We start from the raw sequence: 27,427 nt of genomic DNA, 5'->3' as shown, positions 1-27,427 counted from the left end.
CTTTCACTGTTCCTATATCTTTCAAGAATTGTGCAGATGCTGTGTTCTTTCCACCTCCAATTATTTCTTTTCCAGCATCCTATTTTTTGTTTGCTACACTCTCTCCTTAAATTCTATTCATCTTCCAATTAACAATTTACACATTCTGCTGTATGTTCAGTTTAATAAACTTCTTTGCAGCCCAACTTAGCTGCCTTTACAAAAGTTCTCACTGTACCTGGTAGGACTCAGTAGACCAACTGATTACAAGAAATAAATCACACATCAGATGTTTTGGTTGTTATTCCTTAGAGCAATGCCACGTCTCTCACATACAAATTGCGAATCAGCCTTTGGATTCTTATTCCACAAGCCAGACGCTGTAGGCTTAAGCCCTGGTACAAGTGTCTATGCTAGATGAAGAAACTCCCTTATTTACAAAACCTGCAGAAAAATTACCTGCCTAGAAACAGGGGTAGTGATATAGATTTAATTTGTTTATGTTAGAAGATTATATGAAAAAAATACTTAATTTTTACCAACAAAAGAGAATTTTATCATTATATTGCTGCAGCAAGAAGCTATAAGCGTAATAGTTTGAGAAGCAAGTAGCTGAAGCGACAACCAATTAGCAGTGGGTGGAGGCATGCAGGTGAGTTATAAGGATGGTAAGTAAAGAGGCATGGGAGCAGATCATTGCATTCTCTTAGGAAAAATTCAAGAGTGGCCTCACCTTCCAACTGGAGGAGTCCTGACTGAATAGGCTGGTCTTTCAGATGTTCACAATCTTGGTGTTTGGCTCCCTCATTTGTTCACTTAAATAAATCCTGTCTCTACAGACAGGTTGGTGCTCGGTGTTTTCCAAGGCCACAAAGATCACGTCTGGACTGCCGGTGTGGGCAAACAGTACTCCATGCATCACGAAGCCTGTGTTAGTATTTAGCTATTGGTCTCTACCAACACAGCACAAGACCTGATCCCTTGAGTGTGCACAGAGTGGGCACCTTGAGGAACACACTGAAGCCTCTGTCCTGTCCCCAGACCACATTTTCTTTCCACAGGTGGAAAGAGGAACTGGACTGGGGGCTTGTGGTGTGGGTGCACAGGTCTCCCTGCAGCGTAGAAGGAGACACAGCTGGGTCATACACCAAGGATCATGGATCTGGAGACCTTGGGAAGGCTCTTCAGGTCCATGGTCTACATAGAGCCGAAAGAGATGGTAAGATGCATCTTAATGAAGAAGTGTTTTGTTCATGTAACAACTTACCTGGCATATGAAAAATGCTAACTGTGAAGACCCTATCCCACTGCACTCAGGAGGTTGCTTTGGGTCCCAGGCAAAAAGATCAAAAGAAGTACATCAGAGAACATCAGAAAGGAGTAAAACACAGTGCCAGCAGAGAAAGGGACATCAGGGCCTGTTTTGGTCCCATGCCATTTCTTTCCTTTGCGAAGCAATGAGAGAGCAGAAAGCTGCTCCAGCTACTATCTGTCTCACAGGCTTCATCAGCAACCAGAGTGGGAGCCGTGACAGTGTCAGTGACAGGAACACCCACCCCCTGCCTGCCACCAGCACCACCAACAATCAAGCCAAAACTCCCCTTTGCCCAGCTCGTCTGCTGGGACAGGAGAGGCCGTGACTACTTTGATCCGTAGGCCAAGTTACACCATGTCAAAAGCAGCAGGGAATTGCATGCTGCCTTCATGACAGCAAGATACTGATTTTATCAATGAATGCATAAATGAGGCCAAAAGTACAACATGCCTCCAAAGAAGTTTCTGTAAGAAGAGTTTATGACACTCAGATGTATCCTGGTCTTAATCTGTGCTAATATTAACAGGTTCAGAGAAGAGTTTTACTGACACTAATACACATCTACCCAACTTGTCTAGTGCTAATACATTGAAGTAATTTAATTCCTCTGTCCTTCTGTATCTACTTTTGCTTGTTTGATGAAAACACATTTGTTGGTCGTAACATAGCTTTGGATCGGTGCTCTTGGCCTATTTACAAAATCTCTCTTCTGTCTACTCCTTGCCTATGCTGTCATTAGCGTAGTATTTCAGAACCAGAGAGTATCCTCTTAGACTGCTCCAAGAGTCCCATGGCTCACCAAAAGTGAAGATCGTGGCCTTCTCTGTATTTGAATCACATAACTAATATTCTCTAACTTCTCAGACTGAGAAAACAATTTCTCTTGACCTCTGAGCTGACTAGCTTTGGCTAAGCCCCATCAGGGTCCCCACTGTTACCTCCCCAGTATTACCATCCAGTTAGCCTTTAATAAAGACAGGCAATTAATTGAGATAAAAAATAAAAGGTATCAATACTTCCTGTCCTTAAATAAAAAAGCTGAAGTGGTGATAGGCCCTTTGTAGTTCAGTCCCCTCCCCTGTCCAGGGGACAGCTGAAAGCCTGCAACTTCGGCTTTGCAGTAAGCAGTGGTATAGAGAATGCATTCTTTCAATCATGGCCCTAATCTTCAAATCACCACTTGAATGTTTTTTGCAGGAAGAATCACAGAAAAACAAGACTGAAAAAAGACATTAAAATATCACGTACATTGTGCCCTGTCAAAGGGTGGGATCAGCCATACTTAGTATGACTGCACTAACACTTCTAACCATCACCCCTTTCATCTGAGTGCTTCAAAATGGTTTGAGATAATCTCTGGCCACTCTCAGTTAGTACCTATCAGCGGTGCTTCACGCATCAGAGTAGAAAGCTGTGAAAGATGCAATACAGTATAAAAGGCATTTTAGAAAGACGTGTCTTAATAACCTAAACTGGACAATGTCATAACTAGCTCCCTAAACTGTAAAAGGGTAATAAGAGGTTTAGTAACCATCATTTTTTCCTGCCTTCTAATGGGAGCCAATTCCAGTAATGAATCATCTCCTAACATTTTGTTAAAGCACAGGTCAGCAGTACAGGCCTGGTGAATCATACGGAAGTGCCAGCTACAGACTCAAAAAAACACTGATGACCAGTGAAAGACCATAGAAACTTTTTGACAGACAGGAAGGGTAATTCAATAATGGACAAACAGACTGGGAGGAAAAAAAAAAAAAAAACACAACACCAAAAACAAACCCAAAGCAAAACACTTAGCAGATTCTTACTGGGTACTACTTTCTACAAGAGAAAGGAAAGTATTTCTTGCTAGACCACAGAAAAGATCTAATAAGTCTTTATGCATTAGTATAATGATCTAAAATAAGTGATTAAAAATGCTGCTTTAATTACATATTATTCGACATTCCATGTCTCATTTCTGCAAGCTTACCTTGCAGTATGGCAAAGGCAAACATTACGAGCATATTGTTTGTTTGCTTCATAAAATGCTTGCACATAAGAAAGTTTTTTGTATAAAAAAATGCTGTTAATTTGTTGTATAATTCAGCTTCTCAGTTGAACTTTGGTGTTTGAGCATTTTAACTTTTTTAGAGTAACCACAGGCAATTCAGTGAGTGCTGACATATAATACCTGTTCTTCACATTCAGAATTCCCTATTTTTCCAGCCCAGTTTGTAACATCAGTACTATGTACACATTAGCTGCCAGGTGTACCTTCCAGTCACCCATTTACCAATAAATATTCATAAGCAGGTGACTCTTTTCCCAGCTAGAACTAGCTGACTTTATTTACACTCTTCTTGAGGGGCTCTAAGAAGTAGCCCAGCCTAAGTCTCATTTTGTTTCTGCTGGGACCAATGTGGGGCTTGTTTCACAGAAGTCGTCTCTGATTTTGACTGGCCTGCCCTGTGATGACAGCCTACCAACTATTTTTCTTGGCACAAGAAACAGAGTTCTCCTTTTGATGACAAAAGCCTTCTACAGTACCTGTTTGAACAGGCCAGCTACATATCCACTATTCCTTTCACCTGTGTTACTAGCACATGGCCGAGACACTGAATCTTAAACCTCCCCAGACTGATCAGAAACACAGGCACTGTTCTTCTTCTAGAATAAAATTCCACAGATATAGACCCATTCTGAAATTCAGGCTTTACTTTTCTGCTGTCTACCCCCATGGCCCAGCTCCAGCCTCTCGCAGCTTAACTCCACCTTTCCATTCCATTAAAGTTGTGAGCTCCCTGGTTTAGCATTTCCATCTTCCTTATGAAACAAACGAGAACAAATTCATGTACCAACAGGCACTGCACAGCATGTCTGAGCACATCATTGCATTTACATTAACAGATAAAAACCAAGCGATTACAGACCACTAGCAAACAGCAAACCTTCTAAACCCAACGTACCGCACCTATGTCATCCTTCCCTGGGAGTCTCCTGCATGTCCATCTGAGTATAAAAGCCACTAATTCCTCAGAAAGAGTGAAAAAAATCTGGTTCCTGGGTTTTTATAAACTTCTGGTGTGAAGAGATCCCCTGAACAGCTGCTCACTCCCCTCTTCCCTCCTGCCAGACGAACACAGTTGCACAGTGTGAATCCTCCCCGGGAGCACTGCGCTCCCCATCCTGGGCTGGCTGCTTGGTTTGAGCAGAGAGCCCTGGCAACTCAGTGTCTCTGTGTCCTGTGCTGTCTCTGTAGTCAGGTGAAGGCATTTTAGCCCAACACGGGGCTGACAAGCAAGATGAAGGACAACCTCGAGAAGATATACAGTGAGAATAATGATGAATTCACCATACACACAGACATTGTACACACACAAAATTGCAGATGCAGCAATGTGTGCATGCTGCTCCTATCTAGGCAAGTATAAATGTCTCTGATTCAATACGTATAATGACTAAATGTAAGTATACATGCTACACAGGCAATTTTCAAGAATGCTATGACAGCAATATCAACATTTCTCTTTTTAGTAGTTTTCAGTGCTATTTCTGATGTCTCTGTACTGATATACAGGTTCTTTCCTCACCTTCTGTTCAGGTTAGTAAAAAATGCTGTTAATTCCTATTTAATGAAGTATCTAAATGCACCAGAAATAAGAACTAAATAATAACCAGTTAGCTCAGAACTGAATTGTTTTTTGTCAAGACTTTATTACACTACTGTTTCTGAGCTTTCCTACAACACAGGCTTGCAATATACTGTATCTTATTTTTATGTCAGGATTTTTTTTTTAATCACTGTATTCTTAAAGAAAAAATAAACTACATTATTTCAGGACTAGGATTTATTTCTTTTCTAGCATTCACCTGCTAAGGACTGAAAATGTGGCTGAAACCAAAGATGTAAAAATTTGAAAGCTAAATTATGTTAGCCAGAAATAAACAGATCTGCAGAAAGAAGTCCAGTTTTGTGTCTGAGCCCAGAATACTGTCTTCCATACTGAAGTAACCAGTGCATTCAGTTGTACTAGGGAGACCATCAATCAGTTTACACTAAAACATTGCCCTTGATAGCAAGATGACTGCAGACATACAAAACCCAAGTGGCTCTCATGAGCCCCTCAGATTCATAGCATTTAAAATTTCAAGCACCATTAACCCCTCACAAAAGCAGGCACCATGTGCCCTGCTGTATTTAGCATCTGAGCCAGTAGTAAGAGTGAAGCAGAACCTGAGAAAATTCTTGTCATACTGGTTTGGTGAAGCTGCCTATAAGCGGCAGTTTTCTGGCTTTCCTGGGCTTACAAGTGCCTGGTTATGAAAGAAGACCAGAAAAGAATTTCTTTTTCAGGTTTTGAAACATGAATCAAAAAAAAACCTTACTTTTTCCCCCCAAAAAAACCCCAACCAAAGAAACCCAGCATGATTTCAGAAAGGGCAGACTCTAGAGCAAACTCTGGTTCTAATTAAAATAACCCAGAAAGCCCAGTGCATGGGCTAATCATTCAGGCTAAAAGGATGGCAGATTTGTGTCTCCAAGAAATCAGTTGCTATTGGATCAACTGGGAAATCAATTTCTGCAAGAGCTAAGCTGGACTATGCCACGGTTTCTCAACTGAATTACATTTCTTCATGCCATCTCTAACTGCTAATAAATATAAAGAAAAAAATTGCTTGTCATCTATGATCTTTCTTACTTCCTCTTGCTGAGCTCCTCAATTATTGCAGCATGGAGGTCAATGCTGGCTAAACATAACAGCCGTCAAAGTGCTGAAAACTGTGCCTTTGAAGAAGTGACCTTCATGCTTATTAATGATGCTGAATGACTAAAATGCACCTCAAACTCTATGGCTAGTTGAAAGCGGGGACTGAAATATTTCCATTTGGGGGATGAAAGACAGACACTTCAAAATTCGGGGGGGGGGGGGGGGGGGGGGAAACCTGAAGCTTTAATCTTAAGAAAAAATCAAACTAATTTTTTCCTGTGAATCTGTATTTGAGTTGCCAGCCTTCACGGTCTCCAGGGCTGACAGGCAGAAAGCTTGAGCACTTTTGAAGAAGATTACTGGGGTTGTGTAGACCTTACAGCAGAACAACACTGTGGTAGGAGTTCCTGTTCCACATGTCCACATTGATGGGGCAGCTGTCTGATACCACAAAAACACCATGGCCTTCTAGTTCCAGTGACTATGCTTGTACTACTTGTACTCTCCTGTGGACATATAGAGCCACCCCAATGCTGTTACAGAAGTTTAAACATCAAGGATTTCACTCATCAGTATAACTCCATTAATATCAGTAATGTCATGCAGCTACAGAACATGGCTCTGATTTGCAAAACCAAGCATATTTTTGTTGATACATTCTGGTCTGTCAATGACTAGCTCATACCAAAAATTCTCTGAAAGCCAGCAGGGAACAACTAAGGTCTGAACACCTATTTACAAACACACAAAGGAGTAGCAATGAATTAAGTTTGGTTTTGGGGAGTGTAGTAGCAGTGTAGTCAGCTAATATATATACAAAATTTTTTATTCAAGAAAAGGGGACAAATAAATTAATCCAGAGTTTCAGATCAATTAGAAGCATCAGGACAAAGAGAAATTGCAAGTCTCCTGACTTTTCTCTAGAGAATGTATCTGCAGGTAGAGTAAGTTCACAGGCACTCATTCAAAGAACAGGATGAAACAAAAGGACCCTAATTTCCAGCAATGAGAAAGAAATGCACTTGGTCAGCATACATCTCAATTTTAGTGACAGGATTAATATTGATCTGCATTACCAACATTATCAAGTTCAATGATACCATCACTTCTGAAAACCAGGAAACAGAGCACACTCTCCAATGCAGCCTGATTTCAGCTTTAGCTGTAGGACAGTTGGAGCTTTGTCTTAATACATAGTGAGAAACAAACTAGAGAAAATGGATTATCTTGTCGAGAATGTTCAGTTAATTTGAGGTTTGCAACCAAGTACTGTTTTTGGCACTGAGAGTTAAAATTAACTGCTACTAATGTGGTGACAATAATAATGAGAAAACAAAAATTAAAGAAAGACACAGTTTTCTTTTTCAGATTTATAGAAGTCTATTCTCAGCAGACTAAACAAGACTAGGAAAAAATTGCAGTGCTTCTCAGTTATAAATAATATAACAATTGATTAAAATACAAAAGCAAATGAAAGTTTAATATTATTATAGAATTGATAACAGGAGAGATAACTTAATCAACTAATGACATTTCCACCTCCATCTTCATTAGAACCTTCCTAAAAGACAGTAAATTTGTCAGTAACTACATGCTTCTTTTTAATGTCTTCTTCGTACATTATTCTGAGATTAAGATAGTGAGGTTGTAAAGTGCCAGAGAATAACAGGGAGGCCATAGGAATTTCTTACAAAGGCATATGTCTATGAGTTAGAGCATGCAGTGAGAAAGTTCAGGACACCTGATTCAGTGGAAGTGATATTTTTATCCTAAAGTCCCTATCCTAAGTGCCCTGCAATGGAATGATCAATGCTTGACCCGACATAGAGGTAGAATGGGATGGACAGGCAATTCAAGCACTGCCAAAAAGCGTGCCAGTATCAAGCTAATCCATAAAAATTGTTTAAAGAAATTTGAGTCAGCTGAATGAGTCTGTATTGCATCAGACCTTTACATCACAGCCACGTTTCTAACAGCAGATCAGAACATTAACTTTACTGCCATGTCAAACCACAGCTCCTACATCCCTTACAGCTGAGGCCTTTGCTGATTTTAATAGTACAGGTTAACGTGCCAACCACTTGCAATTGTAATAATACATTTTTTTTCCATGTGAATGTGTCCACTAGACACAGTGAATAAAACCAAAATACACTGGATCTTAATACTTTAGCCCTGTCTAAAAATTTTTCTTCATATTCTTTCAGCCCGTGTTTTTTTTTTATTCTGAAATTCTGATTATTTATGTTTCTTGAGGTTGTCCTATGCAATCATTGAACTGTTTTTTCCAAAATACATTCCAGAATTTACTGGGGGTTTGGGGTTTGGGAAGTTGCTTTTTTGTTTGGTTTGGGGGAGAATTTGCATCTTTCCCATTTCTCTGGCATAACTAACATTTTCTGAAGTATCTGAAAATTATCATTTGCAAATAAACACTGGAAAATGAAACCATGAAAGAAACATTCACGCAATATGGCATGAGTGGAAATCCATGCATTTCCACAGCTGTGGCCCTCACTTCCCTCACTTCCCAGCCTGGCCTCCACACTGGCCATGCCAGCGGGAACACTTGGAAGCCATACGGCAAACAGGATCAGGGGACCCTTCTGAGTTGAAAAAAGTAGCCTCTTAAAAGGATGTTTATTTTTCTGCTAAATTTGGGGTCTGGTCTGTTTATCCACATGTAGATCTGTGCAATACAAATGGGAGGAAAAAGCTGCCAGTGGGAGACAGAAGCTGTTGCAGCCAGCAGAGCTGCCAATGGAAATCTGTGTCCAACCACAGCCTTAGAAACCAAAACTGTTCTGCTAGCTTAAATGTTTTTCACATACAAATAAAATAAATATGACTGACCTTACTTGTTGGTGTGTGTCTGCTGACAAACTAAATCTGTTTCCAGGAATACAGACGCATGGCAAACGGTTTCTGTATTTACTGAAGCGCAGCACAATTAACAAGAGGATGGGCTAGCTCAGGAAAAACTTACATAGCTGAGGGAGTCAATCAGTAGATGAAGGGAACAAGGTAGCCTCCCTCAGCAGAAGCATGGTAATGATACCTGCCTATTCCTCCTCTCCTGACCCAGACTTAGTCACAGCCTTTAGCTACCTGAAAGACCACATGCTCATTTGAGAGGAAGAAGAGTTGAATGCTCTGAGGCTTGTTGCTCTTTCTAACTCAGCAACAATAAAACAGTTTGTCGAGGGAACAAGGTCAAAAATACCAGCTTCTCCTTTCTCAGAGGAGGATCCTATTGACCAGCTACTATTCAGAGAGCATGGCTTCCTCTTGCTTGATTCTTTTTCAGCTCCAGAGAGCTTATTTGGTGTAGCCTCAGCAAAAGATTGCCTCTGACAGTAGTCCTGTAGTCAAACAAGAAAGTCTTTTTTTCTTGGGAAGCGAGAGGCTTGGGGTTGAAGCTCCTGCCTCCAAGGGGCCTGCAATGGAGGCACCACTGCTCTGAATGAGATCTTAGGCTCCAAAGCTGTTCAATAAGTGGTAGGCATCTCTTCTAACACATTGCTCAAGGCTATAGTTATGGGGCTCAAATTCAGCCTGATGTAATATTTATTTCACCTACAGCAATGCCAAGTTCAGTGTAACCATGATAGAAAATATGTCAGACAGGGTGCAATGGTTAAAAAGACAAGCTGTAACTTCCCTTCCCATAACAGAACACAGGGCATCACTCACCAAGTTAGTGATGCTGGCAGAGCAGGAGCGAGACCAGGAACGCCAAGCTGTAAATACCATACCAGTGCATCATTAGGTTTTTACAGCTCTGCCCTGAAGGTTGGAAATGCACATAATCACGACAGGAAGATTACTTTCCAATTAAACTTTCTCTATCTAGTTTAGAAAAGATATGTGACATCTTTACTAGGATAAGTTTCACTTGGCACACCTTGTTGTACTTGAAGGGATAGAGATGTTTCTGTGTATAACATTCTGCCTCTTTGCATCTGTAAATGGGCTATAACAGTACAACTACACCTCCAGCAAGAAGTTTTACCACTTTCACATAACTGGTGGCACTAATGCAAAACAGCTCCTGCCTGTAGGGAAGCCCTGGGTGAAACAGAGCATTTGAATTCTTGCACACAACCACTTAGAGAAGAAATGACACATTTGTTCAGCCTATTTCTATTTGCTGCCTGAAAAAAACCAGAGCAGCTGTGTCGGCAAGGTACCCTCTGTCCTCGTTAAAGGGTACAGAAACCTTCTTTTAAGCCTGATGCTGAAATCTTGATTAAAATATACCATCCTTATGCTTTTTTGGAGAAGCTGTGCTCTGGCATTATCCTCTGAAATCAACTGCTATTTCTAAATATCCTTTTGCATCAACTTTTTCTTTTAGTACTAACTGCACTTGATTTGCTGTTTGCAGAAAAAGTCAATATTACTATTAGCAACAAAGAACAATCCACGCATTCACGGCTGTGCTTTGATTCCAAATTTTCTACCCCATATGCCTCCCTTGCAGACCTTTGAAAAGGCTTGCATAGGACAACTTTATTTGTTTCAGACTTGTTTTAATGTTTTTACTTTAAAGGAGGCTAGCGAATTTTCTTTGATTAAAGTATGGTTAATGTTCTGAAGCAGTGGTATAGCCACATCCCATTGATGACAGTCAGATAATGGACTTCATACAAAGAGTGTCTGAAGATCAGCTTTTGGCATAAGAACCAGAGTTCAGTCTTTGTAATGAAATGTTATCCAGACAGGAGGAAATTAAGCTGGCTCTTTTGCTAGCACAGGATGCCCTGGTGAGCAAAACTTCCAGCTCCTACAGCAGGAAGTGCGAAGACATGAAACATGGTGCTAGGTTTGGCTACAGAGGAGTATGGCAATGGCAGTAGTGTGAGTCTCCTTACCTACATCTCCATCTTGGATAGCGAATACTTCTTTCAAGTGCTTCTTCCTGGCAGCCAAAGGTTTTGACATCCTCAGGTATCTTCCTGTAGCACTAGATTTATTCACATGAGATTGGGTCACTGTGTAAGAGACATGCAGGAGTTGAAGCTCACTGAGGAGTGGATTTTCATCTCAGTGCCTGCTCAAGAACAGGACAGGGCAGAGGTATAGCGAGTTATACCAGCCACTATAACATCCCATGCTATGAACATCAGCCTGCGGTCCAGAGCAGCAGGGGGAAAGCTGTAGGGAAAAGCTTCCGTCATGATACAGTACAGGGACGCATCTGGAAAAAAAGGAGTTGAACATTGCCACTGATTCTGAAAGTCAGAGTTCTGGAGTTAACAGCATTTCACTGTCCTCTGATTGCTAGTTTATTAGATTTTGTCTGCCACAGAAAATGTTACTTTTGATGTTCTTAATATGTTATACAACTTTGGTTGACCAATCTGGCTGCGGAAGTATAAGTTTACTAGCATAACTGTAGTATAAATTGAGCCCTTACCTCTTTTCAGAGTAATCTCTTAGTGCAGAAGAGCCCTAAGGAGATGCGGTTTGGGTTTTCAAATCATGTGTTTACTGAGCCTTTCTGATAAGAACAACTGCTTTGCCTCCCAGCTTCCTCCAATATATACCCACAGACTTGTGACTTGGGCAGTACATAATCTCAGGTCGCAACATGATCCTCTGCAAATCTGCAGCATGCCTTGGTTTTCAGTTAGAATTTGTTTAAGCAGACATTTCTCAATTCAGATTTAATCTTCACCATCACAGTGAAAGACTCACCATGCCCACCCAACAGCATCCACTGCTCCTCTCAGGCAGCAGTGGTGCAGGTAATGGCACACACTCTGGGGGATCTAATCACATACACCATGTTTTCAGTTCAGCAGCAGTTTATTCTCCAGGTAAGATATGTAAGGTGATAAGAGGTAAAGTGTTGTATCTGTGTCAGGAGTAGATGCACACATGGAGGACTGATCACCATGGTGGGCTGGAGACAACTCTCAGACAGTGGAGCTGGAGCAGAAGGCAGGAAACGCCAGCTGGTGCACGATCCCTATGAGGGTCACTTGCCTTTCTCTGGCAGGGGCGAGAAGTTAAAGAAAGACATGTAAATATATTCCACTATCCCCAGTTTTCCTTCATTGGTCCAAATTAAAATGTTACTTTACGAATAATTTATTTTCAAATGGCATTTGGGAAGCCAGTGCCTTCTGCTTCATCCATAGGATAAGTGGGCTTTTTTCTTAGTAATAAGATCAATAAACTAATAGTATTTTGCAAATTCCAAGCTTTCCTTAAGAAGAGACTCTGCTCTTTGCTTCCAGTCAGGAGGTAAGCTATCATATTTAAGATTAAAGTAATTTTTTTTTCTTTTAAACCCATAAAATCACATTGGAATTTTACCATTTAAATCAAGTAAAAAAAAATTAGAAGACTTACAGGGAAACTTTGATGAGCAATGCAAGATAGACATACTTCTAAATACATTTACCTTAAATTATGTCTTAGTAGCAAATCTAGTTCAACTGTTACTGGCAGAGAAGGCACAGTGACCAATCTTCACACACAGAAATACTGATTGATTTCAGAGAAAGCATTGGGACCTCTCAGAATATCAATAGGGCATGGCTTTAATGAACATTCTAGCCTCCAGCTTTTCACAGGAGCACTCTATCCAATCTTTAAAGCACATAATGGTAAATTTGGCCAGAAGTAGTTGAAAACAATTTGTTTTCTAGTATGACTTTTTCTCCTCAAGGACATTTTGACCACAGATCAGGAAATTGTGAAATTTTCAAGGAACATATTCGAACAGCGCTGAATGTTGCACTGAGCAGGCTGGTGTGGCTTTCAGGTGTGAGTGAAGCCTTGTCCAGAAATTCACCCCTTTGTCTCTCCCCTTTCCTTTTGGTATTATTAAAGGTCACCACAGCAGTATTTTACCCACTGAAGTTACCAGAAGTCACCTTGGCTATCATCTGTGGAAAGTTACTCAAAAACATATTGATGATTTAGGGTTTGATATCCTTGAGTACATGCAGCTGCCATTACTGCAGTGTGGAAGTGTAAAATCAGATATTGTCTTCAATGGTAGGTTGTTTACTGATGTTGCAGGGGTAATGCAGATTTCCTTCCTCCTTTTTAGATTATACAATTCAATTATTTTCTGCACAGTATTTTCTAATGAACATATAAATGTGAAAGAAAAAATAATGGCTGCTTCTTTTTTTTTTCTCTTAGTTGCCTCTTTTCTTTCTGGACTTGTAATAAATAAAAAAAATGAATTAAAAGTGATCCCGGCCTGGCCAAAAAACTGCTTCTTACAAAGTCAGCAGTGAATAAAGAATACTAAATATTGCACTTCTGTTGCTCAGGTAGGAAAGGCAATGAGTAAAGTGGTAGCAGGGACTAATTTGCTACAAAACTGCCTACTCCACTGAAGCTAGCACTGAACTCACACTGCCAACTTGCCAAAAAACATATAGGTTCTTCTCTAAAGACCCCACACACTGATCCAACTCAGCAAAAACAAGCAACTAGGTAGTGCATTGCGACCAGCCACAGTAATTAGCACCTCCCCCATCCACTGTTAATTGTCTGCACAAAAAGAAGAGTCATAAAGATGCTGTACTCCAGCTCTGTCACTTGGTTACACTAATTGTGCAGCCACCGAATTTTGAAACTTAAAACCATGCAGTGATAAACAGAATCTTTAATACTCGACACGTGTTTAATTGGGTCTCAAGGAGGCAAAAAATTACGCTGTGTATTTTTAATGTAGACCACTGTAATGATTACATGTACTTCAGAGAAGACCAGACTGCAGAAGCTGTGAGAGACCACATTGTATTGCTACTCAGTAGGTGGATCACAAATACATAACACAAAGGCAGCCCTAGTAATAATCTTTCCTATAGCCCTGTAACTTCTTATTTTGCCATGAGGAGGAAGAGGATCATAGACCCATAAACTTGCTCGTCTTACTACCATGTTACTTTTCTTATGTCATACACACCGATGTTCAAATATCAGTGCACACAAACCATTTTAGCAGCTGTGGCTTTATATACTTATTATTACATGCAGGATATTTTAAGAAAGACTGCATGCCCAGCTGCGAGGGACCTGAGTTTCAAGGACTGCTGAACAGCTCATCTTTAAAAAATCAGCCCTTTTTGTATTATTTCCAGTAAGGTGCCTCAAAACATAATTTCTAAAATCAATAATCTTTTAAAATTCAGCTTTGTTGTACTGTGGTGGGTTGACCCTAGTAATCAACCAAACACCCACCCTGCTGCTCACACTCCCCTCTGCCATGTGATTGGGAGAAAATATAAGGAAAGTGAAAAGACTCATGGATCAAGACAATGACAGCTTAATATGGAAAGCAAAAGTGTTGCACACAGACAAAACAAAAAGAAGAATTTACTCACTGCTTCCCATCAGCAGGCAAATGTTCAGCCTCCTCCAGGAAAGCAAGGCCTCAGCACGCATAATGATTACTTGGGAAGACAAACACCATAGCCACAAATTCCTCCCTTCCTCCTCCTTTTCCTCAGCTTTTAGTGCTGAGCATGACATCATATGGTACAGGATATCCATTTGGTCTGTTGGGGGTCAGGTGTCCCAGCTGTGTCCCCTCCAAACCTCTTGCCCACCCCCAGCTTACTGGCCTTTGGAGGAGTGATTTGGACAAACAGCCTTGATGCTGTGCAAGCACTGCTCAGCAGTAGCCAGAACACTGGTGTGTTATCAGCTTTAGCCACAAAACACGAAGCACATCTCCCTACAGGCTGCTATGAACTCCATCTCAGCCAGACCCCGTACAAGTACTTCCTATATTTGATTTCTCCAGTGTTCCTGTAGACTTTGACAGTACTGGTTTGTCTACGTACTATTTGTGCTATTCCATCTACTATTTGGCATATATGCTGATGCAAGCCCACAGGGCAATGAAGCTAACTCTTTCATAATGAATAGTAAATTAATGTCCCCAGTTCAGCCTATGTAGAAGAGGGATTAGAGTAAAATAATTTGGAATACTTAAAGCATTACAGCATCGGAGCCCCCATCCCTAGAAACATTCAAGGTCAGGCTGGACAGGGCTCTGAGCAACCTGATCTAGTTGAAGATGTCCCTGCTCACTGCAGGGGGGTTAGGCTGGATGACCTCTAAAGGTCCCTTCCAACCCAAACCATCCTACGATTCTATGATTGTACTTGGAAAACGTCTTAATACAAGTCTAGAATATGTATTATAATGATTTAATACCACAGCCTAATTTACAACCAGATACTGCATTTCAACCTTTAAGAAAAATCAAAATTATTAGGTTTTATTACTCTTTAATTTAGAGATTAAAATGTATTACATGAAGAGGCAAAGACAACAAGCTTTACCTTCTCTGTGATGGCCTTCTTCAAGTAAAATTCCTAGAACTGAGCAAGTAGTCATAGATTTACAGAACTCTTTTGCAATGTTTGAAAGAAATCTCTCGGCAGATGGGCAGTGCCTCAAAAGAAATACTCTTCATTTAGGTTAAACAAAGAACCAGTTAAATATGCTGTGTAGAAATCTAGCCTCTCTTACAAAACAGGTGGTTTGCAATGATATTCAGACAGATCTGAAATGCAGTTGCATGTCTGCTCTGAGGCAGAAACACACATACACACACAACATAAAGAGGGAACAATTATACATTAGATATGCAAAAATACCTGAAAAGGAGCCAAGAAGGAGATTTCTATTAGAGTGCTGGCCTGGAAGACATTTAAGACAAAGAAGCTATCCCTATCTGATTGCTACTACCCTTGTCAAAGAAACAGGACATTTCTAGGCCTTTTGACACTATCTCCCACAGCATTCTCCTGGAGAAGCTGGCTGCTCACAGCTTGGACAAGCGCACTCTGCACTGGGTTAAAAACTGGCTGGACAGCTGAGCCCAGAGAGTTGTGAATGGAGTCAAATCCAGTTGGCGGCCAGTCATGAGTGGTGTTCCCCAGGGCTCAGTGTTGGGCCCGGTCCTGTTCAATATCTTCATTGATGATCTGGATGAGAGGATTGAGTGCACCCTTAGTAAGTTTGTGAATGACACCAAGCTGGGTGGAGGGCAGGATGGCCCTACAGAGGGACCTGGACAGGCTGGATCATTGAGCCAGAGCCAAAGGTATGAGGTTCAACAAGGCCAAGTGCCGGGTCCTGCACTTTGGTCACAACAACCCCATGCAACGCTACAGGCTTGGGGAGGAGTAGCTGGAAAGCTGCCTAGAGGAAAAGGACCTGGGGGTGTTGGTTGACAGCCGGCTGAACATGAGCTGGCAGTGTGCTCACGCAGCCAAGAAGGTCAATGGCATCCTGGCTTGTAGCAGGAATAGTGTGGCCAGCAGGAGCTGTACTCAGCACTGGTGAGGCCGCACCTCGAGTACTGTGTGCAGTTTTGAGCCCCTCACTACAAGAAGGACATCGAGGTGCTGGAGCGTGTCCAGAGAAGGGCAACAAAGTTGGTGAAGGGTCTAGAGAACGAGTCTTATGAGAAGCGGCTGAGGGAATTTGGGTGGTTTAGCCTGGAGAAGAGGAGGCCGAGGGGAGACCTTATCGCTCTCTACAGCTACCTGAAAGGAGGTTGTAGCAAGGCGGGTGTCAGTCTCTTCCCCCTAGTAACAAGTGATAGGACAAGAGGAAATGGCCTCAAGCTGTGCAAGGGGAAGTTTAGGTTAGATATTAGGAAAAACTTCTTCACCAAAAGGGTTGTCAGGCATTGGAACAGGCTGCCCAGAGAGGTGGTGGAGTCTCCATCCCTGGAGGTATTTAAAAGACGTGTAGATGTGGTGCTTGAGGACATGGTTTAGTGGTGGACTTGGCAGTGATAGGTTAGCGGTTGGACTTGATGATCTTAAGGGTCTTTTCCAATCTTAACGATTCTATGATTCTACGATTCTGATGAATAAGGAAGAATTGTTCATTGTTAGGATCCTGGCATTGTAGAACAAGTCTTACAAGCTCCTCCCTCAGGACTGGACAAATAGGAAGAACAGCTTTCTTCTGCATTGTGCTTTAGTGATTCCACTGTCAGCTTGCTTACCTGGAAACCCAGCCTGAAGTCCAGTTAATATATTGAATCTTTTTACACTGAAGTATTGGTTTCCTACTCGTCACCAAAGATCCTGAAGATGGGTTCAACTATGCCTTTGCAATGCAATTTATACCTCTGTATGGTATAATTGAGGACATACTCTGAAGGTGAGGCAAAAGCGCAGGTCAGCTAACTTGTCCTACATGATTTTTACTATCACTTGAGAGAAGAGTATAAGACAGCGTGGCTTTCATTGCTGGCATTGTAAAGCTGGCAGCTGAAGTATCCAACCTATCACATGTGAACGCAGTGAACAAGGAAGTAATAAACACACAAAAAATATGCAACTCCTCTGCGCTCTCCATGATGGTGCTTTAGAAGTTGAGGGGCAACAGTAAACTCTGTACAATTTTCATAGGTACCATCTTTACATTTCACCTCTTCACATTCTTGTGCAACTGGGTGCCACCCTCCACCCTCCACTTGTATTTCCTGGTTAATCATTCCAACCTCTGTGAGGCGCATGAGGACTTTTTATATGAAAAACACTCAAAGCAGTGGGTGGCTTTAGTACTATACCCTCACCTAACAGAGGTTTAGTCTGTTTATAGCCAAATCTTCAGGCACACTGAATAGCACCTCTTACTTCATATACATCCTCTCATTAATGTAACAGCCTACGTCCTCACCTGTTGTGATAAAAATTGTAAAATTTGTCTGTAATTATGAGCTACTTTTTGCCTTTCTTCAGCAAGAGAATAAGAGCAATTTGCCTTCAGCTTGTGCAGATAGTATTGTTTCTTTATTCTGATTATATCTGACAGGGTTCCAAGGGCTGCAGTATATGTTGCAGGGCCACTGCTCGCTGCAGAAAAACAATCACCACAGCTGGTATATAATTACACCGTACTAATTGAAGCAGAAGATATTTCCCGAGCAGTAATGAGTAGTAGAGAGGGCTTAATGGACCAAAATGCTACAGAAGCCAATCTCAGTTACTCATTATTCCTTCACTAGCTGTCCTATACTAAATTCATCTCAGCAACTACACAAAATATCAGATGAAAACCTAAGTGTACGTTGCGGTAATATAATCTTTAAAGTTTCCACCAACATATAAAGCTTTAAAGGTAGTATTTTTTGCATTAGTAAAAGTCACATAGTGCCCAGATCTGCAGGGCATCTTCACTTCCAGGCTGGGATCACAACAGATAAAAGACCAGTGCCAAAACCCCCTAACATGCCTCCTTGTTCCACAAATTATCATTAGATCGTAACAAATTTATGCCTATCCTGCTTTACATTTTTCTACTTTTACTTCTCCTAGGAGGAACAAAATGACTGATTTTTTCATAATAAATATTTATCAGTGCAAAGCCCTGCCAGACAGATTAAAAAGTAGGAACTTTGACACATGCTCTGCTCCCTACTGCAGTATGTGAGAGGCAGAAAGAGCTTTCTCAACTCAGAAAACCATCTTAGATTTCTGGACTAGTGGTCTTGTCTCCTGCTCCTCCTCCAAGGAAAGTGTTGCCTTTTATTGGGGATGACTGAGGTTACTCACTGGGTGACTTATGGGCTACATACAGCTCTCCCAAGGAAAGCCATCCAGGAAGGACGAGGTGGCTTGCCTCGCTAAAAAAAAGTGACATGGCAACAAGCAGCACCAGTCATAGGCAGGGTAAACCAGAGCAACTCCTAAATGCTATGACACCACCACATCAGAAGAATATATATCCAAACTTGTTTCAGTATGGCTGATCTGCTGCAGGCTCTTGTTAATAGGTCATGATCACTCTGAAGTTAATCAGCTTTCTATTGCACCCCTTTAAAATCAGATGCAGGCAAAGAAATGCATGAAAAGAAGTTTGGGATCCACAGTAAAGCAGGAGAAAATATATGGCTATGCTCAGTAACATGGACACTGTCCCTTTTCCTATATTCACTCAGCTATATACATCCAGAGCACTGATGCTCACTGTGAGGCAGGGCAGTCAAAAATTACCTCCCTCTCTGCAAAAACACAGGAGCCTGGCAGAAACACCCTGTGCTGTAAAGCCAAATTCTACTTTTCCTGCCTGTATTTACTGTTTTCACACCTCACTGTTGCCTTTTGACCACCCTCTTCTGTACCAGCACAGAACAAAAGACCCAGCAATGCTTCTGCTCCATTTGTGGGTCATCCCAAAGGGAAAGCAGGCAGACAAACTAGGAGCTGCTCTTTGTGTGCATATCCTTTCTCCGCCACCCTGTCCCTTTCCTCTTTCTCAAGTCAAGGGACAACTGTGGTCTTGTAGCTACTCCTCAGCATTAACCTGGGTTTAAGAGGGGGACTGCAGAGAAGAGTCTAAAACCCTGCATGTGCACATACAGCAAGTCTCATAAAACACATCATGTATATAAAAAAAAAAAAAGCAAAGAAAAGCGTTACATTGTGCGAATGACAATAGTGCCCAACTTTTGCTAGGATGGGCATTACCACCTTGCAAGGCTATACATGGGTTTGCAAGCACTTTTTCCCCCTCTCTTAACGAGCAATCTTGACTCTTGGAAAAGTATGCTGCCCCTGCTAGTGCTCTGGATTGCTTAGAGTTTTTTTGTCAGAATAACTCCGGAGAAAAGAAGTCATCCTGTCTTAGGAGAATGCGGCCACTGTCTTGGACTCAGGCAGGGAAAATCTTTGACGTAAAGCTGCTATGAGGAAACCTGACCTTGGTCTTGGGATGACAAAGAGGTGGCTGGATAAAAAGGAACACAGCACATCATGGAACTCTCAGGTTAAGCATCGCTGGCTTTTCCTCCATTAAGAAACTGACAAAACATCTTTCGGACATGTAATACCGCTCAGCAAAGGGACAGAGGCAAGTGCCAGAAAAGTTCAAATAATGTGTTTGATGTTCACATCTGTGTAACTCCAGGCTGCTCAGAATTAATACAACAATATGATGAGCCTGCATTCTGATTACAGACCATCTGTGCAAAATCAGCACCAAGAAACAAGTTGAACTATGAACTAGTTTGAAGGAATAATTGTGCAGGCTGATGAAAACTACAAACCACTTCCTTGGATTGCCAACCTTCCTCCAGAAAGAGGGCATAGTCATTCCACTAACAAGCCAAACACACTTAGGGTAGCAAAAAATAGGCCACCTTCAGCACAAAGAAGTGTTGATTGCATCAGTATTTCACATGCATTTCTTTGGTAGCACCTGACACTGGAAAGGGCAATGACGCTTCTAAACACAGCATATAAATGAGTCCCAATTGCCATCTACTCCTGCCTCCCAGAAGTCTGTAACATAACATTACCCCTTTCACAGAATTTTCCACCCTGGCCCTTACTGAAAACAGTCAGAAGTTAAAATTTTTAAAGGAGCCTAGAAAGGGTGGGGACAAAAAATAGTAATTTCTTTTGAACCAAAGCCAGATCCCAGCCTCCTGTGGCCTCCTTGGAAACTCCCAGCCCCTGCTATTTGTGGAGCTTAAGAGAGATGTTAAAGAAGAGAGAGGATTCTTGCCTTAAAGATTTTTACATGATTACATTAAAAACTACCGTACTTACAATACAACAGGGTAGGCATACACAAGCCTAAACTCACAGTGCACATAGTGCTGGTGTTCCTGTGTAAGGGAAAGTAGATCCAAATGCAAGCACCTGCAGCCCTTTGAATGAAATATCCTCCAGAACAGACTCCATACAATACCTGGATACGTCTGGTAATTTACACCTGAAAAATGCTAAAAAGTTCTCAAGTGATGAGGATGGATGAAAATAATTATATCATCCAACACAAATGGTTAATTTAAAGATACCTCTTCTGGAAGTGATTTTGAAGGCTGCAACAGCCAAACGTCATCTGCTAATAAAAGCTACTACCATGTTGTTATTGCATCCTTCCAGTTACATCAATACTCTGATGTGATTAAGGGAATATATCAGTTATTTTACACTTATCTGCTTTTCCTCCATCAAGCTGCAATTTACGTGTGTCACTAGTGGGTTTATCTCTGAATTACAGCTCCTGGCAAATTCTGCTTCTGAATGTGCCTGAAGTCCCCACATGATTTAGGGAAACAGTTTCCAAGAGCTGAGGTATCATTTAGTTTCTAGAAATTGAAAGGAAAGTTAGTGCTGAAATCAGCAAGGCAAGGGACCAACTAACTTGTAAAAGAACAGATAAGATCATAAAATAAACCTTTCAAAGTACATGTTTTTAGTTTGGATTCAGGCGCAGGGCACCCAGTGTGGTTATACCCAGATTCCCCTGCATAGCTGTGGGACTTCCTCAGCAAAATAGAGGCAAGTTACAGAAGACCATGGGAAAACTCCCTCTGACCACAGTGGAAGTTAGACTGAAGCTGGATCTTAGTTTCATGCAGCTTTTCATCGCAATAGCACGTGCTAGCCAAAGGTTTTCAGCAGGCTCAATGGGGCTTAAGCATAGATGGACCCACAAAGTTTTTTCTTTTCTTAAAGTTCACAGTTGTCAGACTTTTAGGACTGAAAGTAAACGGACTTCTATTCTGGCACAGATCTACTGCAAAAATACCTATAGGCTTACAGCCCTTCCCTCAAGAACACTGTAGCTTGAATGTATTTGTCTGGTGTTGAGTACCAGGCACAACTGGGCACATGTTTATTTCTGCCCCACACAACTCTCATGACTGTCACTTTCTGGCATGGGAAATGCTGCCTCCAAACCTGAGAAAGATACAGAGAAACTGAGATACCAAATATCAAGGAAATACCCTCTTCCCCTTATTTCAAGATAATCCTGCTGCCTTCACGTCTGCCATCTGAGGATGTTTTGCCTAAATAAGAGATCGCCTTTTGGAGTATCAGCAAGCCTCCAGCCAGAGAAGATTCTTCTGTTGCAGTTACTCCACTTCTCAGCAACAAGCTGGAGATCTGCATATAAGCTTGAGCTGTACCTGGAGTAGCTTGTGCTCCCTGAAGCGCCTCCCCCAGATTTAATTTTTCCCAAGCCAAGTAACAATTATGAATACCTTATGTCCTTCATTTAATAAACATGTTTATCAACTAAATCAGTTCATAATTCATAATCAAATTTCATTAAATATTAGTGATCATTTCTTCTTTACTTTTGTGGCCTCTGGAAATAAATAGAAGAACTTAGAGGAGAATTTGGAATAAAATTTAATTGAAAGTATGAATTAAATTTTTTGGTGATTTCATTTTTCCCTGCCCTGTGCTGCTCCTATTTTTTACTACCTACACAGAATATGGTTTGCCAGCACTTTTTAATGCAGATTTGAGCAAGGAAAGCTCTGGTCAAAAGCTACAACAGCTGGGCTAAAGGAGGACTTTCTTGGCTTCTCTGTATAGGTATTGTTCAAAACACTAAGTCAGAAGCTTATGGCCTTGGGAAAACAAGAACAAAGACATGCCTCAATTATATTCCATTGAGAACTGAACCTGAGAGAAACTCTAGCAAAGGATAACATGAAATTTTACAGATACCGTATCGTATCAGTACTGTATATGAATGCAGCTGAATGCACAGGAACAGGACAGAAAGGCAAGACAGCCAACCTGGATCTACCAGCTACTGATGTTTGGTACAGGCAGAAAAAATGTTATGTGATGTATGTAGAAGCAGACAACCAGCAGCTGAAAGTGAACAAAATTGCTTTTAAGTGATTCTCTGACAGTGCTAAAACACTGCAGAGTACCTCTGTTGCTTTCCACAAACCAGTTTCTGGCCAAATCAGTCACCTAGCCAGGAGACTGGAAAAATTTTTGCTTCCAGTATCACCCAGAGCCTTTGCTGAGTCACTGTGCATTTTTCTGTGTTGATCGGCTTATTAACAGATATAAGCATTCAATTACTTATTCATGTAGTTGTATTAGCTCAGCATTTCCCAGACTCCTGAGCTTTTGCTGGTAGCCTGCAGGTCTACCCTGCATTCATTCTGCTGCCTGCCTTATGTCATTACATGAATTGGTATAATTGCCCAGCAGAGCACTGCCTGGCATGTCTCATTAGCATTCTTTAATTACAGCAGGACCGAGTGGCATGCCATTTACTGTAAAAACCATTCGCTGTGTATTACAAAAGTGATTATAAACTAATCTCTAAGCTTTGGCTTCAGCTTGAACCTGACATTTTTATAGACATCTATACTTCATTCTGGTAGTTCATGACAACAGATCCCCTTGACTGAGCTGTTGCCTGTTAATAAGCAATCTATCCTAATTCATTATCTCATACTTTATTAAGCACAGGAAAACAAGAGTCTAGGAAATTCTTTTATTGCTTATTTGACTTGTTAGCAAATGTTCACCCTAATTTGAGCTATCCTCCCTCTTAGCTCCTACTTGCTGATTCCAGTGGCAAAAAGAAAAATTACATTTCAGCTGGGCTTATGTAAGTTTTGCAGTAGAAATACAAACACACTCTGCCTCCATATTGGCCCCTCTACCCTAGCTCTCTTGCCATCCCTTCTCTTTGCAAAGTGATGGCAATTAAGTCCATCTGAAAAAAAGACTCTTCTAGGCAATACTTACACTACTCAACATAGTCTGAGCAAACCGCCTGGATCAGGGTTCTCAAGGACTCTGCCACAGAAAAGGCAAAACTGCACTTAAAGTTGGGGAAAGCAAGAAAGGGGAGGGGAAGAGGATGAGGTTTTTACAGGAATTTGGAATCTAGTGAGCAGGTGTGGGAGAATCATGATTTCAAATCAAAATACTTAAAACTCCTCCTCAGTCTGGTTTTAGGGATCTGAGACCTTTTGTATTACTAGCCCTTTGTACAATCCCATGCCAAGCAAGCCAGACAAGAGGATAAAGGTTTGCCTCACAGAACAAGGCTGAATTGCATAAAGTCTGTGGTCCTAGTGAATGATCTACAAGGAATCCTGTCATTGCTCTCTACATAAGTGTCATCACCTTAAGTTGATCAAATTGGATTATGTTTTTATATCTAACACTCTTAAATCAAAAATTAGTTTCAAAGTGACAGAAGCAAAACAAATACTGTGTAAGTGCAAAGTCAAGATTACCCAGGTTGGTTTATTACTGAAAGAAAGAAAAAATACTATGTTCTCTAGGGAGTAGATGCCATTCTCCATTTAGTTAGCCCCGGTAGTTGAATACAGAAATCCCGACTATGAATTAGTTTTTCTCCACCACACTGAATACAGTCATCTTTATTCTGGGTGAAGTGGGCAATATTAACACCCTAAATCAATCAGGAGTTAGTTTCATGCCCACATAGGAGGTTCAGCACACTAAATGGCTGAAAGGTACCACATCTGTGAAAGACATATTTTTCTTTTTATAAGACGTGCTTCAGTGTATAACTGCTAGATTGTTGCTAGAAAGGGCAGCTGTGAGAAGAGAAAACATGATGAGCAAAATCACAGATACTGTCTGGAGACAAACACATCTTCAAGCAAGGATGAAAGAAAATATTCACCTGATTTAAGCCATTAAAGTAGAAATTGCTAAGAAAAGCACAATGAGAGCATGTTCTCCGTTCCATGAACCACTTCTGGCCTTGAATCCACAAGCAGAATGTTTCATTTTCCCCACTGTGGACAATTTATGGAATACTCCTCACCTGCTAGACCCAGAGGTTTTACATTGCTTTGTAACGCATATTTCCATCAAAATCTTATTTGTACTGGAGGACCCATGGCCTTTTCACACACAAATGGAAATATTTCATACAGCTAATAGAAACTGATTATTTAAAGCCATGACCGCCACTTACTGAGATTCGTTTCACGTAAAATAAAGAAATGGGCAGTGATTGTCCTATACTATAGTTCGAAGGAAATCCTGTAAAGCTGAGTAATGCATTTTACTAATAAGTGTTCTTCTCCCCAAAATATTCTCACTATAAAAGTCTCAGTTATGATAACTGAACTGATCAACTCCAAGAGGAAACATGAAAACTCACTTTCAGCACAACATTTGATAGAAGAAGAGTGAACAAGGTGGGAAAGGAAATACAGGAAATTTTTTTAAAAAATTAATCCTTTTATCTGCTCTTTTGTTTATTGCAAGGTGCTACCTTACTCTGTACAAACCATTTTTAAAGCAAAAAACAATGAAATTTGTTGCTGAGCCAAAAAATTCTTCAGCAGGCTCCAGCTGTGACTCATGCACAGATGCACAGGCACTGCAGATGCTCTTTGTTAATGCACCTAAGTCATCTTTGGAGTTAGCACAAACCGACAACAGGAATGATAACTAAAATTAAAATTTGTACAACAAAAATAATGTCAGAATAGAAGTAAGTAGTTCAATACTCTTGATTTCTTCTGTCAGGTCAGCTGTAGGTAAAAGTCAGCTAACAAAAGAACATTTCAGCCAGCCTTTTAAATGTGGTTTCCCTATAAAACTCCATTGCTTCATCATGAGGTTCCTAAATAATGCCATGAGAATGACAGGTTACAATGCTGCAGAATTAATGGACTTCTACCAGCAGGCCATCCTTCCCTCTCTCCTCAGGAAACAGGGGCACAATTTTGCTTGGCATATGAAAATACTGAGGACAGCAGCCAAATTGCACATTCAATTTCCATTTACCTCAGGAGTCAACAGAAACCTCTGGAAAGGAAAAACATAAAACTTACTTTTCTGCCTCTTTTTTTTCTAATGTTTTGCTAGTGATTAGTAAAACAGTAACCCCACCTCCATCAGCAGATTAATTTCATAAAACAGCAGTGATTTTATAATTTGTATTCTGGCAGCGATCAACATAAGGCAAGATCGAGAAAAATATTTCAAAGATGTCAAAGCAGATATAAAGAACATGCACTTTATATAAAAAATTATATTCCAGAAATAAATGGGCTATTGCACCCATTAAATGTCCTTGGTAGTCTTAAACCATTTGGTAGGGTCTCTCTGCCTTCTGTGCATCCTCCTGTCTCAGATGTTGGGCTTACAGCCGCTGCAGAGGTATTTAAAAACATGGTCTCAAGGGCTAATGCACATATTTATTGATTGTTGGGCAATGATGTAGTCATCTGGTGACAAGAACTATGCTAAAGTGCCAGTTTTGGTACACTGACTTTGGATGTTCTTAAGTACCAAAATGTTGCTGCTTTGCTGAAAATTCTTTAGCCTGGAGAAGAGAAGGCTCCAGGGAGACCTTATTGTGGCCCTTCAGTAATTAAAGGGGGCTTATAACAAAGACAGGGACAGACTTTTAGTAGGGTCTGAAGTGACAGGACAAGGTGTAACAGGTTTAAACTAAGAGAGGGTAGATTTATATCAGATATAAGAAAGACATTTTTTACCATGTGGGTAGTGAGACACCAGGACAGATTGCCCGGAGGATTTGCAGATGCCCCATCACTGGAAGCGTTCAAGGCCAGGTTGGATGGGGCTTTGAACAACCTGATCTAGCAGAAGGTGTCTCTGACCACAGCAGGGGTGCTGAAACTAGATGATCTTTAAGGTCCCCTCCAACCCAAACCATTCTCTGATTCTAAGAAATTGCCAAAATGTTCTTACAAAATTACAATAAAACATCAATTCACCTCTATTCAGGCACAAATCCATAGTCCCATTGAAGGCAAAGGTCCACCCAGGCAGGGCAACTTAGAAAACCATTGTCTTCTGATTTAAAACTGCTCTTTAGAGGAGAAACTGTTTTTTCACTGTCTGGACAGCATCTAGCATGCAAGTCCTATCTCACCTCAAACAAGCGATACAACCCACAAGCGAAGGGACAAATTCAACCTAATCACTGACAGGTATGTCTTCAGGGCAGCCTTAGGACTATGTCTTCCTGTCAGATTGTGTTTCATTTTATATAAACATCACCTTAAACAGGCATTAGACAAACTGTACATTATGTAATCAGCCCCTTGGTTACCACAGTTGGGGTTCCACGTTTTTGCCCAAAAGCCGCCTGTGGGTTCAGGCTTAGAGTAATCAGTCCAGATCCCCCAGCTGCTACGAGGTCCAACAGTCCATACCATAATACTCAGGGGGCCCTACACCCAACCTTTCCGCAAAGCTGTTGTTAAGAGGAAGCAGTGATCTGCTTCTAGCTGAAGAAACACTTAATTGAATCTTTTATGAATTATGCAAGGAAGCCAGTAACTTCCAACCCTGTCATTACTGTTATTTGTTCAGCTCCCTCACAGCTCTTTTATAAAGAAGTGGGCTTCAGTTCCCGCTGTCGGCTGCACAGATGTACACTGGCAGGTGACAAAAGCAAGGGAACTGAAGGAAGAAAAGGACTACCTGGACCAAAGACTTCAGAATAATTCTGCTACCAGAAAATTACTACTCCACAGAGCAGTTCCTTGGACTATAAAAATTAGAGCTTTAAAAGCTGTATTTTATATATAAATCAAGGCTGCCTTTGTGTTTATTATTTCATGGTTTTGGGGTTTTTTTGTAGTTTTAAACCAACAAAGACAATTTTTGTGCCTAAAGTCAGAACAATTCCATCACTGTCA

This window comes from Phalacrocorax carbo, chromosome 2, assembly GCF_963921805.1.
Source record: "Phalacrocorax carbo chromosome 2, bPhaCar2.1, whole genome shotgun sequence".
NCBI lineage: Eukaryota > Metazoa > Chordata > Aves > Suliformes > Phalacrocoracidae > Phalacrocorax > Phalacrocorax carbo.
Note: the sequence above shows the minus strand (reverse complement) of the source record.